The 18,992-nt window shown below is 37.3% G+C and overlaps 1 long non-coding RNA gene across 1 annotated transcript in view; it reads left to right on the top strand.

Moving 5' to 3' along the window:
• LOC116553098 overlaps positions 1-18,992 on the top strand; it is a 239,505-nt gene that overhangs the window by 176,357 nt on the left and 44,156 nt on the right. The window contains exon 2 of the long non-coding RNA XR_004269634.1: positions 18,358-18,401. This is a non-coding gene — a long non-coding RNA (uncharacterized LOC116553098). The remainder of the gene's footprint in view (positions 1-18,357; positions 18,402-18,992) is intronic.

Raw genomic sequence — 18,992 nt, 5'->3', positions numbered from 1 at the left:
AGTCTTTCCAGATTTTATGAGATGGTTTACCCTGGGGCTTCAATTCTCTAATTCAGCCCAAGAAAAGTTATTGATTATTAACGTGTTCAGCTTTCTTCTTGTTGTGAGGACAAGAGTGATGACTTCTAAGCTCTGTCAGCTTAGAAAGCCTAGAAGCAATAACACCCCAGGAGTCAGGAACACACTTTCCTCAGATCTTGTTTTTGAATACCATTTTCCATAAGAGAAGCAAGGCTCTTTGGATATATGGCCAATTTTAGGACCAGGTCAGGAAATATATAAGATGAGCCTGGAGTAACTTGACATGATAGAAAGTAAGGAGGTGCTCAAAAACCAAAACCAAAAACAAAAACAAAACAAAACAAAAAAACAAACAAACAAACAAAAAAAGCAAAAAAAGAAACCAAAACACAACCAACACACATTGATGGGGTTATGTCAAAGGTACACAGAAGCCAAAGGAAAGAGCTCCTATGGCCAAAGCTGGAATAATTTGGACAAAATGAAAAAGCAATATTGGATTATAACTCAAATTATAAAATGAATATCAATGAGTCCAAACTGATATAAAGAAATGATTGATTAATGGGGGAGAGAGACAAATCTCTTAGCAGTCGTAGTCTGAATCATGTAATCTAAATAACTTATATGAATGTCCTGCTTTCATGGAGGTGTATCACGAGTCCACATTCCTTAAATGTGGGCTGTGCATAGTACAGTATGAAAAGGGGGAAAAAGTCACGTTACTACAGGAAAACCTGACAAACCTCACCCTAGCCAGATGATAAAGGTCAACACCCATAGTGATGTCTTCTTGGTAGTATTTACCCTTGGTAAGAAGTAATGAGAATGACGTTTTACTTCTGTGATCTTCCTCCCCTAACCCTGTAACCTCAGTCTACCCATAAGGAAAAAAATTAGACACCTTCTAAGAGAAGGACATCTTACAAAATCCAACCAGTACTCCTCAAAACTGTCAAAGTCATTAAACACAAGGAAGTTTGAGAAACTGTCACAGTCAAAGGTAGTCTAAGAAGACATGACAAGTGATACACAGGGTGGGACACTGGAACAGAAAAAGGACATTGGGTGGAAGCTAACGACATCTCAATAAGTATGATTAATATTGGTTCATTCCTTGTAATAAATGTACCATTGTAACAAATGTAACAAAAAGATTGTAAAATATTAATAACAGAGGGGGCTAAGTGACAGGTTTGTGGCAACTCTGTATGCTATCTTATAAATTGTTCTGTACATCCGCATATGTTCTAAAACATGAGGTATATGTTCTAAAACATGAGGTATATGTTTTAAAAATTACCCTCAGAACCATGAAGGCAGAGCCTTTTAACAGCCAACGGTGTTCATGAGAAATCAGATTGTTGCTTCTTTTGAGAGATAAGATTTTTCCCCTTCTTTCTCTTCTGGAAGCTTTCAGACGTTATTTATTTTGTTAAATCCATGCTGTTCTTAAGTTTCCCAACAATGTTTCAGATGTGGTCTTCTGTCATTTATCTTAATCTGAACTCTACACTCTTTCTATACTGAATAATTTTCTATTTTTTTCCTGAGTTTCTTTTATTACACATTTGATCATTTCCTTTTCCTTTTCTTTCTTTTTTCCTGCCTTCCTCCCCTTCTCTCTTTCTTTTCTTTTCTTCCCTTTCCTCCCCTCCTCTTCCCTTCCCTCTCCTCCCCTCACCTCCCTTTCCTTCCCCTCCTCTCCTCTTTCTTTTCTTTTTTGCCCAGACTGGAATGCAGCAGTGTGATCTTGGCTGGCTGCAACCTCCACCTCCCAGGTTCAAGCAATTCTTGTGTCTCAGCCTTTTTAGTAGCTGGGATTACAGGCATGCATTACCATGCCTGGCTAATTTTTGTATTTTTAGTAGAGATGGGATTTCGTCATGTTGGCCAGGCTGGTCTCGAGCTCCTGCCCTCATGTGATCTGCCCGCCTCAGCCTTCCAAAGTGCTGGGATTACAGGTTTGACCCATCAACACCTGGCCTCCATTTTCTGATCTCTTTTCTAGTTACTTCTTTTACTAAGATGTTTGACTGCCTTCAACTAACTCTTACTTGCCTTCTTCATTCTGTCTACTTCTATAATTCTGATCTACATTTTAGGAGCAGTACTTTATCTTGTAATCATTCTACTGATACTTTGGCAATGTTAACTTTAACTTCTAGTAACTCTTTTATATATTTTTATTTTTCACTTTTTAGTACCCTTTTTTTTTTCTTTTGTTAAGTTTTTAGTTCTTTTTTTTAACTTTTATTTTATGTTATTTTATGTACAGGGTTTTTTTATATGGGAGAATCCAAGTCATGGGGGGTTTGCTGTACAGACTGTTTCATCACCCAGGTACTAGTAAGCCCAACTGAAAAGTAAAGTGCTTCTCAAGTAGGCCCAAGTGCCCATTGTTCCCTCTTTGTGTTCATGTGTTCACATCATTTAGCTCTCATTTATAAGTGAGAACATGTGGTATTTGTTTTTCTGTTCCTGTATTAGTTTGCTAATGATGATGGCCTCCAGTTCCTTTCATGTTCCTGCAAAGGACATGATCTTGTTTTTTTTTCATGCTTGCATAGTATTCGACGGTGTATATGTACCACATTTTCTTTATCCAGTCTACCATTGATGGCCATTTGGGTTGATTCCATGTCTTTGCAGTTGTGAATCAGCATCGTATTTTTAATAGATTGATTTCCTCTCAAATTTTAGGCTAAGACATAGAACTATCTTATTTGTTGTTATTTTACCTGATTTTTTGGTTTATTTCTGCTCACTTACATGGCCTTTCTTTTTTCCAGGCTGCTGGTTTTTATCATATACCTTATAATTCTTGGTTTCCTTTTTATATGTAAGAATTAAGAGTCATGCTGATGATTATATAGAATTGATGTAAGGTTTCTGTGCGTATTTATAAGTAGGTCTGTCTTGCTGGGTCTCTGGCAAGAGGAAGGCTGGTTTACCTTCAAGACAGCCTAAAATAAGATAACTTACTGCCTATGAAGTTAAGGTTGTTCAAATGCAGAAACATAAGGGCTTTACTCAGTACCAAGAACAACTCATGATACAAATTCTGCCTGGGAAACGTTTAACATACTTAGAAGAGGGATTTTTATATTTTTTACTTTTGGAGGAAACCATAGACTTCCTAGGCTCAGGGTGAGGGCAAGGTAGATGGCACTGCCATTCATGGTTAAACATTCAAATAATTACCTTCTTCCCCATCTGCTCCTTCCAGGCTTCACTCCACTTTTGTGCCTGTCATCTCCAATCTAGGATAACTTATAAATGGGAGCTAAATGATGGGAACACATGGACACAAAGAGGGAACAACAGACAGGGACCTACTTGAGGGTAGAGGGTGGGAGGAGGGAGAGGGTAAAAAAAAATAACTGTTTTGGTACTAGGCTTAGTACCTGGGTGATGAAATTATCTGTATAAAACATTCCCATGACATGAATTTACCTATGTCATAAGCTCCTAACGTAAAATAAATGTTAGAAAAAAGAAAAAATGGGGTGCAAAAAATAAAAATCATGGATTCTTATGGATCCACTTGGACAATGGAATCCTTACCTGGAGGCTTCTCCTGCTTGGATGCCCAGTTCTGTCCTCTATTTCACTCCTTACACACTCCCATCTGCCTCTGACATCCAAAACATTCTGGAATTGCCTGTCCCCTGGCGTCAGCCATTCCCCTTATGTAGCTATGGGTTTATTTCCTTGCATAATTACATGGACATTTCCCTGAATGTCAAAAGAGAAGAGGAAGAGAAGGCATGTGATGGATCTCCCGCCTTGAATGGAAAGCCTCAAATTACTTCTTAAATGAAAAGACTTCAAAAGTCAATAATAAACTGGTGAATTACCAAATATCACACACATTGATTTAAATTGCCTTTGTCTTCCAATTTATAAGTAGGCAGGAAGCTTTTTGAAGATTGCATTGTATATTTCTATGTCTCCTCCTATTTTATAGGACCGAAGGGGCCCTTGGAGATCATTCTGCCTGTATCCATGAGGAGACCAGAGTTTTGAGCAGTGAGCTCTTAAGTTACTGTGTAGAAGAGCTTCAGTTCTGGAGTAAGATCCGTTCCACTTGAATTCTAGCTTTTAACACTGACTGTGAGACTGGAAGCAAATACTGATTTCTCTAAGAACCATTCTCTAATCTATAAAATGATGTATTAATGGAACATGCATAATAGTTATTATGAGGATAGAATGAGATTGTGCATGTGAAGTGTTCAGATTATACACCTAATGCATATTGCTATTACCATTAAGTATTATTACCAAGCAGGTTTAAACTACTAGTGTAACCAATGAACATTTGTTTTTATGGTAAATGATCATCTAATTTGTTATCTGTTCACTTTGTGACATTATAATCATCTAATTTGTTATATAAATGATAAAAGTTGTATAAGGGAAGTGAGAAAAGAAATTTAATTTCATTAGGAAGAAAGATTAAGAGAAAAAATTACTGCTACAATGAGGCAAATAGAAAAAAAAAAAAAAGAAACCGAGCAGAGTCCATGCCAGCAGTCCTCACAATCCATAGGTATTTGTTTCGCCTAAGCTGTCTGGTGCCTTTGTAAATGGCAATTGTTAAGAACAACTTTCAAATGTTTGACAATAGCAGAGCTTGGAATTAAGATTGTAAGGAACTAGATGGATGCAGATACACAGCGTTTTAAAGGAGTTGGATGGAAGAAAGATAAATATTAGGAAGCATTATACTTTTCAACATGGGACTCGGTAATAGTGTAATTATACGAACAACCTTCTGAGCACAGAAAGCCAAACAGACAAAACTTCTGAGTGGGAAACCAAAAGGAGCTTTAGAGCAACCATAAATGAGATGAGGCAATGGAACGGGAGAAGAGATTGTTGGAGCCAAGATGGGGTCTTGGGACTGGACACATTTAACTTCAATGTCCAAACCCAAAGATTAATTCTATAGTTATGATTCAGGGGATGCAGGAGTGGTTGTGGGGAAAGATACCAGATTCCCTCTTCTCAGTGTTGTATTAATTTTACAGGGTCTTTCCGTTGAGTGTCTGTTTTTCCCATTTGTTTGACCAACACAGGCAGGGAATGAGTAAGCTCCTCCTGGCATACATTTTCCCGTTTACTGGGGTCAGTGTTTACATTCACAACACACCGCCCTATATGAGGTGCTCTTTCTGTTAACCCCACACAGCTGCTAATTAGCAGGTCACTTGCGGGTTAGAGGTGCGCTTGTGCTGTGCTTCTTGGCTGGCTGTTGTGTTATTATAACAACTGTAAATGCCATATGCAGCTGCCATACGGGCTGTGCTCAGAAGGCTGTTTGTATAATTACAGGCATTAGCCAGAGGTGGAGACTGCCAGCTGACATTCAAGAGGCAATAATAACTTAATTTCCCTCACAGCAAATTGGCTCTCTAATAGGGAATTTAGTTGCTCTCTGGACTTAGGGATGGCTTGAGAATTCCAGCGAGCACATTTTAGTCCAGTTATTATGATCAGGGGCAGGGTAAGCACACCCATAACCAACTAAGTTTTCTGCATGAAGATCCACTAAGAGGTACAATCACTTCCTATTATACCACAAACTCTATTTCCAAAGGAAAATAATATATGTATGCAAATAAAGAAATACATACATAATATACTCCAAAGGATGCATAAACATTCTAAGATAAGCTATCTAAATATACAGGTGTGTGTTTGTGTGTGGGTATGTATACAGCTGTCCCTTGGTATCCATGGGAATTGGTTCCAGGACCTCCTGTGGATACCAAAATTAGTGGGCACTCCTCAAGTCTCTTATATACAATGTTGTAGTATTTTCACGTAACCTTTGCATATGCTCCCAAATACTTTAAATAATCTCTAGATTACTTATAATACCTAATACAATGGAAATGCTATGTAAATAGTTGCTGTACTGTATCGTTTAGGGAAAAATGACAAGAAAAGGAAGACTGTACTTTTTTTTGCTGCAGAAATAATTTATTTGGGGAATATTTTCAATCCATTGTTGATCGAACTCTTGGATGTAGAATGCATGGATATAAAGGGCCAATTCTGCGTGTGTGAGTGTGTGTGTGTAGTATTCAGGGAAATCAACTTCAGTTGGCTTCAATGAGGGATTTGTCACAGTAAGTACAACTTTAAAGGTGCCATGAAAGGTTGTTACCCACCTAATGTCTTACTAGTGGGCACAGTTCAGAAAATTTTGTCAGTGTTTGGAATTAAATCAATTTGAAATTCATCTGGGAACATACTCACTGCGACTATAGCTGCAAGTCTTTACTCATCTTTTCTCTCAGCGGAAATATTTTTCCCTCCATTCTCCATCCAACAAACACTAGCGAAGATTCCATTTCCTCTGTGATAGCTTTCTTTCTCCCCCTCCTTTTACCTTTAGAGAATATAATCTCTTTCTTTTTGGTGTTTTTTAGTACAATCATTTTAACATTTTATGTCTCTTATAATTATTTGTGCCCAGATCTGTTCCCTACGTGTTGACTGGGAGAATTTTCTAACAGCATCTGTTTCTTATTCATCTTTATAACACCTATGATGCTTTTCCCCAGCAGGTACTAAAAGCAGTTGTTAAACTGATTTAAATATACGTATGTGTATGTATGTGTAATGATAATCATTCTGCACTTTAAAATTTACGTAGAATTTCAATTACAATGGCAAGGACATTGTTTTAAAAAGTATATAAATTTGATTTATTTAAAAAGAAAACCTACTTTTTATGCAATATGTATAAATATATTTTATTAAATATGTATATGTTATACAATAATATTTTGTGTAATGTTTGTATCTATATATTTATACATATATTTATTCTTTTACACATTCCTAATCATATTTATTCATATCCATATCTATTATTTGTCTATTCTGTGCAATTTAAATAAGATATAAAACTTTTAATAATCTAGAAAGATGTGATATCCTCTGAAATGACAAAAGAAAGTTACAAAACATATGCACTATGAATACAGCTTTGTATTAAAATAATCTAGTAATAAATGTTTGTACACCAAAAGTCTAGAAAGATAAGCATAAATGATAATATTGTGTGTTTCTACGTGGGGGGATTTGAATTGCTTAGTATTTTGCTAGCTGTATTTTGTAAAATGTTTACAATGTGTATATAATGCGTTTTTATTTGGAAAGAAATTATTATTGATATATAATTTGATTAATATATTTTCAAAATTTTACATGAAGAACAATTTTAGCATCTCTAAATTCTCTTTAAAATTTCCTCCAGGCCATAAGTGTTAGTTTTCTATGCTTAATGAGAAAGCTTAATTTATTTTCTATATATTAATGTCTCAGGGTTGAGGCAGGTGGTGTATTTCAGAGCTCACAGGTGCAGCAGCGGGTAGGGGCAGGAAGTCAAGGTATTTTGAAGAGAAAATGCTGGCTCTGGAGTTACAGCAGTATTAAATGAAGCAAGGCTTTGTGTGTTCAGCTATTTGTTTATTTCTTGCCTGTTTTTTAAGAGGATCAAACTTAAAGACTGACAAAGGAACAATCAGCTAAAGCTTGATGAGCTTGTACCACATTTCAGGCAATCCTATTTACCGACACAGGGTTTCTTTTAATCTCTATAGCTACCCTCTGAAGTAGGCTTTTATTAAATAATTGTATCCATTTCACAGAAGAGAAAATTGAGGCTGAAATTAGACAATTTTTCCATGTCATAGTTGGGGAGCTAGAACTTGAAACCAGTCTGTTTGACTCTATAGCCCAGGCTATGTTTGCCTTCCAAATGGTAAATATTGGTGAGTAAAGGGCTTAAGTGTATTTATTTAAAAACAAAGCCTACTTTTTATGCAATATGTATAAATATATTTTATTATAAATATGTGTATTTTATATATTAATATTTGGTATGTTTGTATCTATATATTATACATGTATTTATTCCTATACATATTCCTAATCATATTTATTCATATTCCTATCTATTATTTGGCTCTTCTTTGCAATTTGGTGTTGTGGTTCTTTGTATTTTGCTCTCAGGGTTGATATACTATGTCATAAGCACAGGCTGTACTGAGTGCTGTGGACATGGTTGGTGCCCCTACCCACATTCTCTTCCCAGGGCCAGTGGTACAGGGGAAATCACCTTATCAGGAGATTGCATCCTTCCCCCTCACCCCTGGGGCAGAGGAGGAAGGCAACCAGAGGCAAATGATTGACATGGGAGCGTGAGGTGGGTACTTGCCTTGAGGTGGGCACTCTCTAAGTTCTTGTGTTGTTTTAATGGTGTTTTGAGCTGATTCTCTAGTATGTTTCAAGAGTACAATCATATTATGTACTACGAGTGGCAAGTTTACCTCCTCTTTCCCAAGGCTTTCACCTCTAATTAATTACAGTTGGTTAATAACATTGACAGGTGCCTCCAGAATGGAGAAAAAAACCAAATGTTCATTATCACCATGAATGAACATTCTTCTATTGTCCCTGATTTCCATAGAAATCCTTTGAGTATTTTTTAATGAAGAAGGATACTGGCTTCTGGATTGACATAGATGTATTTTAGCATCTATGCATCTGTTTGTTTTATTAATTTATTAGAACAACTGAATTTTTTAAACTGTTTAAGCTGCAGAGGTAAGGGAATCAACTCATTTTAAAAGTTGGTTTAAAAAGGGAGAAAGTCAACCATTTATTCTGTGTTTCTCTATTTGGTCTATGCCATGGGTTGCTAATTAGCAGGTGAGAGAAAAAATATCTTTTCAAAGTATTTTAGCTGATTCCTGAAAAGAAGAAATGAGAGAATGAGATTATTGGCATTTTGTAACCTCCAGTGAATCAATGGACCTAAGCATAGGGTATCAGTGACTGAACATCATAAGGAGAGAAACAACTAGATATTATATGTCTTCTGATGAGAGACCACAATGCCACCTTTATTTTCCTGAAGTAACAAACCCAAATCTGATCAAGCCTTTAGATCTAGATGCTAACATGCAGGAAATACAGAGGACAGAGGGATGTGTTAAATTGCACCATGAGTATCCAATCTGTAAAATTCAGGCTGTGGGAATATCAGTGCGTCAAAGGTTTATGTTTCTCAACAGATAAATTGTAAGAAAAATAAAGGAATAAAAGGGGAACTTGTAGATTAAAAGAAACTTAACAGGCATATCACATTTTTTTAAGTTGGCAAGTATTGTAAAACATATAGACATACACTAGGTAATAAAGTAATATAGAAGTGCAAAGAAGAATTACTCTGAAGGTTAGGATGGTGATACTTCTGTAGGGAGGGATAGGCTTATAATTGGGATAGAACACATAAATTTGTGAATTTGTAGTAGACTTGGTCTGGTGAATATTCAAAGCAGCCAGCTTTGCAAGGTAAGATTACCGGGAAGATAGCTATTTAGGAAGCAAAGCAGACGATACAGGAAGGTTGGCACAGCAGTTGCTGGCAAACCAGCTTTCTGATCAAGGAAGACTTGATTCGTAGCAGTTTGCTGATTTTTATAATGTAAATACTCCAACCATGGCCATTTTCAAGCTACCAAGGGGATGTCACCAAACATGGAGACAGAAGATGTGTTTATGTATTCATCCATCTGACATTTCACTGACTTCTGAAAGCCAGCTCCCAGAGACTGCTGAAAAAATGGTCACTGAAGATAAAGCCCATCATCTTCTACCTTTGCACTTGTGGGGTTTATTGAAATGTGTTTTTATGAACATAAACTTTGCTCTGTTTTGATCGAGGCTCAACCTAAAATAAACGAGTTTTGTAAGAATCAAGCCAGGAAATCAGCAGACCCTTCATCCTTTGCTTCCTTCCTCCTTTGCATTCAGAGATGTCAACCCTTCTACAGGAAGAGGGGCAAGAGTGTTTCTGATCCCTGATCTTGTATTGTAATGAAAAAATTCTTGGAAGAAAGAGTAGAGGTTGAAGCTGAGCTGGTAAATAATTTAGGATGCCTGAGTTATTAAAGGGCATGGAGAGAGAAGCCTGGGAAGTGAGATGCTGGTGACTTGAGGGATTAAATAATATCTGCCTCTGGGTGATATGAAGGTGGAAAATAGAAGGAATGCAGCAAAATTCCAAATGTCTCTATGTGCTGCCCTGTGGATAAAGCCAGTGTATACCTTTCAGGGAAATCAAATTTTATGGCTTAATGACTTTTGAAAACTGATTTAGAAGATATGAAATATTAATATAGCCTCCCCGTGAGTCTCCAGGCATTCAGGGCATTGAGAAAGCTCATGAAGGAAATTTCCCTAGAATTGCTGTATTGCTGTTTCCAAGGTCACCAGAAGCTGGGAATCTGGCTTTGCCTCTGAATCACTTAAAATCCAGCTTCCTGGGCCCCACTCCAGAATTACCGGATCAAAGGATTTGCGGAGCAGGGCCTGAAAATACCTGTTTTCCAAAAATCCTCTCCCATGGGTTCTTAGATAACCAGCCCACAAACTGGCGTTTTGGAAAAGTGAAGAAAGTTGTAAAACCCTGAGAAACATTAAATTTGTAACAGAGTTTAATTGAGTAAAAAACAATTCACAAATTGGGCAGTTCCTGAAGCCGAATAGATTCAGAGAGGCTTCAGTCCTATTGTGTGATCGAAGATTTACGGACAGAAACAGCCAGATCGATTACAGCTCAGTGTTTGCCTTATTTGAACAGGGTTTGAACAGTTGGCCACCTGTGATTGGCCAAAACTCAGTGATCGGCACAAGAGTACATTACAGTCGGTTTACATTTAGTTAGGTTAGTGTTCAGTATGTACAGAGGAACCTTTAGGCGGGGCATGTAATATAGAAAGAGGCAGCCTTGGGCTAACTTGGTGGAAGTACAGCTCAAGAAACATATTTTGGGGCAGATAACTTGGCAGGAGGGAAGAAGGACTGGAGGGAAAAAGAAAAGACAAAAGGACCACGTATTTGCCATGAAGCTCAAAATGTGGTCCAGGGGCTCATTCTGTGTTCCAGCATCTCTCGCACCCTTTCCCACACGGCCGACATCTCTTTGTCTCTGGTCTGCACCATCCTAACTTCATGTTGAGTTTTTCTAACCACATACATCCAGATCTAAGATAAATATTTCTAGTGTGACTCTGCCACCACTCCTGGACGCTGGCACTTTCACAGGGGATAAGCGATTTCAAGCAAACATTAATCTTGAATTACTGTGGAGAGTTGTGGTTAAGAGCCCAGGTTTTTGAATCAGGGGGCACTGAATTTGAATCTTGACTTGACCCTTTATGATCTTAGTCACCTTTTTTAGCCTTTCTGAGACTTTTTTGCATGTAAGATTGGTATATGTAAGTATGTGCACACCTACATATACATTGGTAATTATATATAACAATATATTCATACATATGTATACATTTGCTTCATGGAGCTGTCATAAGCAATGCATAATGTAATTCAAGCAGAGCTCTTTGTACTTTTCCTCGTAACAGTAATTGCTATTCACATGTTATTGCCTTCTAAATGTGCTCCTACTACTCCACCATACATAAACTAGAAAGAAGACAAATCTATCCTTGTCATCTTATTTTAAAATCCAGGTGATTAGAGGCTGTTAGTCGCAAATTGATGGTATCATTCTTTGCAGTATCATATACTATTACACTATTCTGTCTTCAAAATTATGTTCTTGTGTTATTTACATAATTAGTCAATTACTGTGTTTCTGTGAGTGTGTGTGTGTGTGTGTGTGTGTGTGTGTGTGTGTGTGTGTGTGACATGAATAACAGAGGGACTTGAATTTCCCCATGTCCCCTACCTGTAAGAGGAAAAGCTTGGAGACAACCTGTCATTTTAAAAAATCATCCTGGCAATTTGTTTACACACCAAAGTTTCAACATCTTTCTGAATTCTCTTCTTTTGTGCCAACTTTGTCCCAAAAGTCAAAAGGATTAAATATTACCAAGAAAGTCCAAGTTCACTTAGGCTACTCTCTAATCCTCATAAACCTTGATTTTATTGCTCAGGAGACAAAACCACTTCCTTCCCCCTGGGGCCACAGTAGCATTCTCTTTGACAGGCACATATGAAGTCATGACAGCATGAAGGGACTCATACCTGCCTGAAACAATGGCTATTTCAGTGCGGATAGACATTAAGGTGTGCTGGACCAGGCCTCAGGGAGAAACAGAGTCCTGAGAAATAAGCCTGGAAAAGGCTGGTAGAGGACAGATTGTAAATAACCGTTCTGATTTAGACAGTGCCACCGTGTGTCTGGCACTTTGCTTTACAAATGTTGTTTTATGTAATCAGCATAACATATAGGTATTATTATAAGCTGACATTAGCACATCAAGCGTCTATTTTAACTCCAGCCAGGCAAAGAAATTTGGAAAACAGAAGCATTCCCGTCAGGCAGCCGTGCTGGGCAGGAGAAAACTGTGCAAAGCAAAATGCAGATCCCAAGTCTGAAGTGTCAATTATATTTCTAACAATTGCATATGGACTTCATTAGCCAGCTAAATGGTACCTATTTTAGCATCCCGCCAGCTGGAGGGATTTCCAGTAGGAAATGTGAGAAGGGAGTAAGTCTAGGAATCTCAGGTTCCCCAGGGCCTTCTGGAATTCATACAGATTAAGTGAGATAAGGTCAGCTCTAACCTCCCTTCCCTTCTTCCTGCACCCTCTTCATCGTTAGCTCATGAATGAATGAGAGCAGAGCACCTGTATCTGTCTCTAGGCAGCCGGGGCTGCTTTTCTTGAATCCATTTGGGCCTCTGAGGCTGAGTTCCCCTCAGGGATGGTAGGCAGAAGCAGAAAGAATTCATTCAGCACCAGCTCTCTGTGGGAAACTTGTATCTCTTTGACATTAGCGTTCTTTATTATATGCTTCCTATTACATCTTTAGCAGAGCTTTGTGTTGGCTTTTCCCATAGGTTAAATATAATGATGGGTAACCTAATCCTGAAGGTAACAGAATAATCTTGGAGGACACAAGGCCCTATTTAATTCTTGCCAAATGACAGAACATACCCAGACTTTGAACAGGCCCCTGCAGAACTCCAGTAAGTTTTTGTGTCTTGCCGAGCTTGGAGCCAGCGTCTCCCCCTTCTATTCTTTTTCCCACTCCCAGGCAGGATCTGATTTCACACCAATTGGTCTGTAAGAGGATAATGGTATCACAATTCAAGACAGGCAGCCATGGAGAATTGTTTTATATGCTTCGGATACTCAAGAAGTTTCAGTGGCCGGGGCTAGGTCTCAGTTTTCAAGGAGAGTCAATTCCAGGGCAGAAGACAGCGTGGCAAAGTAGAAACAACACAGGTTTTGGAATCAGGTTGACATAGGTTGCAAACACAGCTCTGTCTCGTTAGCTATGATTTTAGTCAGTGTCTGGGCTACAGTTTTCTAATTAGTAAAAGGATGATAAAGACATACCCATCTAGTAGAAGTTATGGAGGAAAGACATAAGGAAATGTGTAGAATGCCATTGGGCGGCAGGGCTGGAGTGTCTTTTCATACTTGGCCTCATTTTTGAGATCATTTGAAAGTAAAGTGTTGCGCAATCAATTCTCCTCATGTTTGATATTGCAGCTTTTTTTCTGAACAACCAACAGTCATGGTGCTTGGCGTAGGGATAGTAGGAGGTAATAATTTTGATGTATTTGGAGACAGATTTTCTACCTGAACTTCGTATATATATATATATATATACACACACAGATATATATATATACATACATATATACACACATATATATATACCCATACACACATATACACATGCATGTATATTGTACTGAGGACATTTTATATAGTGAAATAGATGTTGTTTTAGGTGCTGAGGGTTTATGTAAATAAGAAATGCATAGTCCTTGTCTTCAAGGGGTTTACAGACTGATAGGGGAGCTGAGTGCTACAGAGGCGGTGATAGATGACAGAGGCTTGGATTGCAGTGGTTGACAGAGAAGGCTGGAGTCAATTCTGTCAGCAAGGGGAAAGAGTCAGGAGAGGTGTCAAAGAGAAAGTAACTCTTGAGCTGAGACTTGGGGATGATTTGCTGTTCTAAAGGAAGACAATCGATGACAGCAAATTTTAGATGAGAGAGCTGCTTGGGCAAATCAATGAAACTGCCTGGGCAGATCAGGAAACAGTTAAAAGTTCATGGTGGCAGGAACATAGAGCAGGAGAGTCCACAGATGAGGTTGAGAGTCCAACCTGTCCTTGGACCAGGTTCTGAAGGGTTTGTAGAACAAGTTAAAAGTGAGACTATGATCCCAAGTACTGTTATGGAATAAACAGAATTTTCTCTGTAAGGAAGTGGGATAATTATATTTCCACTTTAGGAAATGACTTGGGCTGCAATGAAGAACACCTCTTAGAAGTTAAGTTGTCTTGTTCATATTTTCTGCTTGGGGTTTGTAGTATGGCTCGTGTCTTTGGCTTGAAGTTTTTCATCCAGTTTGGAACATTCTTAGCCATTATCTCTGTGAATATTACATCTGCTTATTCTCCTTCTGTTCTTTTTCTGTAAATTTTACCATGTGCCGTATGTCTCTTAGAATCTTTTCAAAATTTTCATCTTTCTTTCCTTCTGTGATTATGTAATCATTTATGTAATCTGTTTTTGTAAATAAAGCTTTATTGGAACCCAGCTCTGCCCACTCATTTGTGTATTGTCAATGGCAGCTTTTGCAATCCAATCAGAGGGAAATAGTTTCAGCAGAGACTGTATGGCCTACAAAGCCTAAAACATTTACTATCTGGACCAGAGAAAGTTTGCTGATCTCTGGGCTGATCTATTGTTAAGCAATCTATTGTGTTCTTAGTTTTGATTATCCTTTTTTAAGCTATGCAATGTCTAGTTGATTCTTTTTGTTTCCAGTTCTTGGCTGAAATTCTCTCTCTTTAAATTTTTAAACACATTAATCAATTGCAACTATTTTAAAATTTATGTCTGAATAACACCAAACTCTTCTTGACATCTCCTGTTGGTTTTTATGGACATTTTTTTCTTCTCTTGTGTTTTGACCATTTTGTGAATGGTCCCTGGTGTAATGTTAATTAAATGGTGACTGGTTTATAATATATTCCAGGGTAATTTTGAAGCTTTTGCCTAGATGATATTTTTTATTTTTTATTATTTTTTTTACTTTAGATAGGATCCGCTACAGCTGATTTTTGTATTTTTAGTAGAGATGGGTTTTACCATGTTGGCCATGCTGGTCTTGAACTCCTGACCTCAAGTGATCCACCTGCCCCAGGCTCCCAAAATGCTGGGATTACAGGTGTGAGCCACCGTTCCTGGCCAGGATCCACTAGTTTCTTATAGGCAACTAGTTGGGGAGTAGATATGCATAATCCCTCCAGGGGTTGAGCTGATAGGAGGTTGTTCTTCGGTCTTGTGAAGGCTGGTATATTTCAACTTACCCATATTTTTGGAGACAAGCTCTTTTAGAGTCACAGTGAAATCCAGAGATACTCACTAGGGTTCTTCTTGGTGGGTTCTGAATTCCATCTCCCATCCGCACTCGCAGATGATTATGTTCTGCTCAGCTTCTGAACCACTGCTGTCTGTTTATCTTGTTAGTTTGCTACCACTCAGCTGCTAACTTCGAATCAGCAAATATTTTAAACAGAAAAGCACCGCTCAATATTAAGCCCACATCTTTGCCTTTCCCTTCTTTCCAAGATCATAATCCTTCAAGACCTCTTAGCTGAGTAACTCTCTAAAGACGTCAAACAGATTTGTTTGTATTTTGTTCAGCTTTTATGATTGTTATTGGAAGAGGGACTGGTCTACACATAGCTACTCCGCCATTACTAGAGTAAAACTATGGATTCTAGGTAACTTGCAATGCACAGAAATGCAAGACCAGTTCAGAAGATATTGTATACATTTGAGAAATAATGATGACTTGAACTGAAGGCTGTAGTAGTGAGTAGTGTGTAGGATTCACAGATGGAAAATAGATCTGTGAATGATGTTCAATATCATCAGCCATCATGGAAATGCATACTAAAATAATAGTGAGACACTACTACCTACCTATCAGAATGGCTAAGATAAAACATGACAACACCAAATGCTAGTGAGGATGAGGAGAAATGGGATCACATACATTGCTGGTATGAATATAAAATGATAGTCACTCTGGAAAATAGTTTGGCTGTTTCCCATAAAACTAAACATGGTATTACCATCCAGCAGTTACATTATTTGGCATTTACTCCAGAGAAATAAAAATTTATGTTTATATTAGAAAGAGTGCGTGAATGTTCATAGCAGCTTTATTTGTATTATCTCCAAACTGAAAAAAACTCAGATGTCCTTCAGCAGGCGAATGGGTTAACAAACTGTGACACATTTGTACGGTTAAATACTACTCAGCAATAAAAAGAGCTGACTATTGATCTGCACAAAAACTTGGATGAAGATTGAGAAAATTATGCTTAGTGAAAAAAGCCAATACCAAAAGTTTACATGCACTGCGATTCCTTCTCTATAATATTTTTTGAAATGACAAAATGTTAAAAATAGAGAATTGTGGTTGTCATTGGTTAAAGATCAGAGGGGGATATTAAGGGTGCAGGAGGGAGGTGGATGTGTTTTCTTTCTCTCTCTCTGTGTGTGTGTGTGTGTGTGTGTGTGTGTGTGTGTGTGTGTGTGTGTGGTTTTAAGGAGGGAAGAGTTTAATAGGCAAGAAGGGAGAAGACAGAAGGAAGAAGCTCCCCCGTACAGAGACAGAGGGAGGGGAGCTCCAAAGTCAAAAGAGGTGGTCCCCACCTACCACAGATGCCAGCCAGGTATATATGCAGAGTCTGGAGGAGGCGATGTCTGATTTGCATAGGGCTCAGGGGATTGGTTTGACCAGGCGTGTCATTCACATAGATGTGATTTTAAAAGGTAACTTTAACTGTGCTGATGAAACTCTTCAGTGTAATGACTATGTATACATACACATTTACAGATTAGATGTGATAAAATTATGTAGCACAAATTGTATAGCACAAATACCTGTTACTGACACACACACACACACACACACACACACACACACACACGCAAATAGAACTGGGGAAATCTGAATAATGGTGGTGGATTATGTCAATGTCAATATCCTGGTTGTGATATTGTACTACAGTTTTGCAAAATGCTATCATCGGGGAAAACTGGAAAAAGAGTGCATGGGATCGCATTCTATTATTTCTTATTAACGTTTGGTTATCTACACTTAATAAAGACTTTGAGAAAAATCCAACAAATGAATAACAAAAGAATGTCACTCAGAATTTCACAAGGTTTTTCAAAAATTTATTTTTGCATATTTTGTTACACACGTTTTTAATGGAAGGCACATTATTATGCAAGTACTTTACATTCTGATCTTGTGAGCACATTGTTCAACCAAATATATAATTCAGGGTCTTTATTTGTATGCAAAATAGTCCTCTATGTTTCACTGCGGCAGAAGTATCTGTTAAAGGATATTAGGTACTTTATGTAACCTCCAGGAGAGCCATGGTCCTTCTCTAAAGAAAGTATGTGACTCCAGACTGAGTCTCAGAAGCTCTGGGACTGCTGTCCTGAAGATCCAGACACCTCTGTCCTCATGCCTGCCAGAGGTCAGCTGTATGAGCATGACTTTTGACTTTTCTTGTTATTTACTTCTGAATCCAAATGTCCTCTGGGTGAATCTCATGTGTGAAACCTACACCCTATGCCTGTATCCTTGAATGTAGAGACTAAGTTTTCTGGATTCTACCTTAGGAAGGTATGATCTTTTAATGTGGAAAATAAACAAAACCTAGAGTGCATATTCTTATGAATTGTTTTTCAAGTATTCAAGATTTTAAGTTTTGTTCTGAGGCTGAGGCACTGGTTTTACTCTAGTAACCAGGCACGTGTGTTATCAGACTTGCATAATCCAGAATTAGAGACTGAGCAAAATCTGTGTTGACATTCTAAGAAAATCCTCTAACTGCCTGCAAAAAATTTCACCCTCCATAACATGACATTCAAGACCTGTGTTCTCTTCCCTCCAACATTTCATAGATCTTGTGCTGCAGACAAATCAGGTTTTCTTCCCTGAACACTCTATTCACTTACATGTCTACATGTTTTCGTTAATGCACTTTCCTCAGCCCACCCTATGGTTATTCCTTTTCTCTTCTAACATTTTAAAAATCTGTAAGGCCTCAGAAAAAAAAAAGTCCTTTATTAAATGTGTTAATGTCTATAAAAATATCAACATGGTTTCATACACATAATCAATAAGAATTAGTTACTGCCCTTCTTCCATTTCTGATATATTTCATAAAGCTTTTCTTTATTCTTTCAGTTATAATTAATTGTTCTTTCTTTTGTTATATTTTTAGCAACAACTACTGTGAATTTGCTTGTGTCCAGTTCACTGTATTGGGTAAGTATGCATACATAAATGATATGTAATTTAAAAAATATTTTTACAATTGTACATAAATTTTATTCCATATTAATTTCAAATTTTATTCAAATATATTTTTGCAATATGATTTGATATCTACTTTCCAATGATATATGTGCAACATATATTGATTAATGTATATATAAGATCTATAGATACATATATATACACACATATATACATACATATTGATGTATATAAGATCTATATATACACGCATATATATATGCGTGTATATGAGATATCTTATTGATGTATATATAAGATCTATATATATGCATGTATATATAGATCTTATATATACATCAATAAGATATCTCATTCTCTCTCTCTCTATATATATATATACACATATACACATATATACCTATGTATATACCATACATATATATATATACCAATTCCTTACTACCTCATTCTCTCTCTCTCTCTGTCTCTCTCTCTCTCTCTCTCTCTATATATATATATATATACACACACACACATATATTTACATATAGGTGTGTGTATATATATATATAGAGAGAGAGAGAGAGAGAGAATGAGATAGTAAGGAATTGATATTTA

This window comes from Sapajus apella, unplaced genomic scaffold, assembly GCF_009761245.1.
Source record: "Sapajus apella isolate SASKATOON/1434 unplaced genomic scaffold, GSC_monkey_1.0 scaffold12, whole genome shotgun sequence".
NCBI classification, from domain to species: Eukaryota; Metazoa; Chordata; class Mammalia; order Primates; family Cebidae; genus Sapajus; species Sapajus apella.
This window is presented reverse-complemented; position numbering and strand designations above follow the sequence as displayed.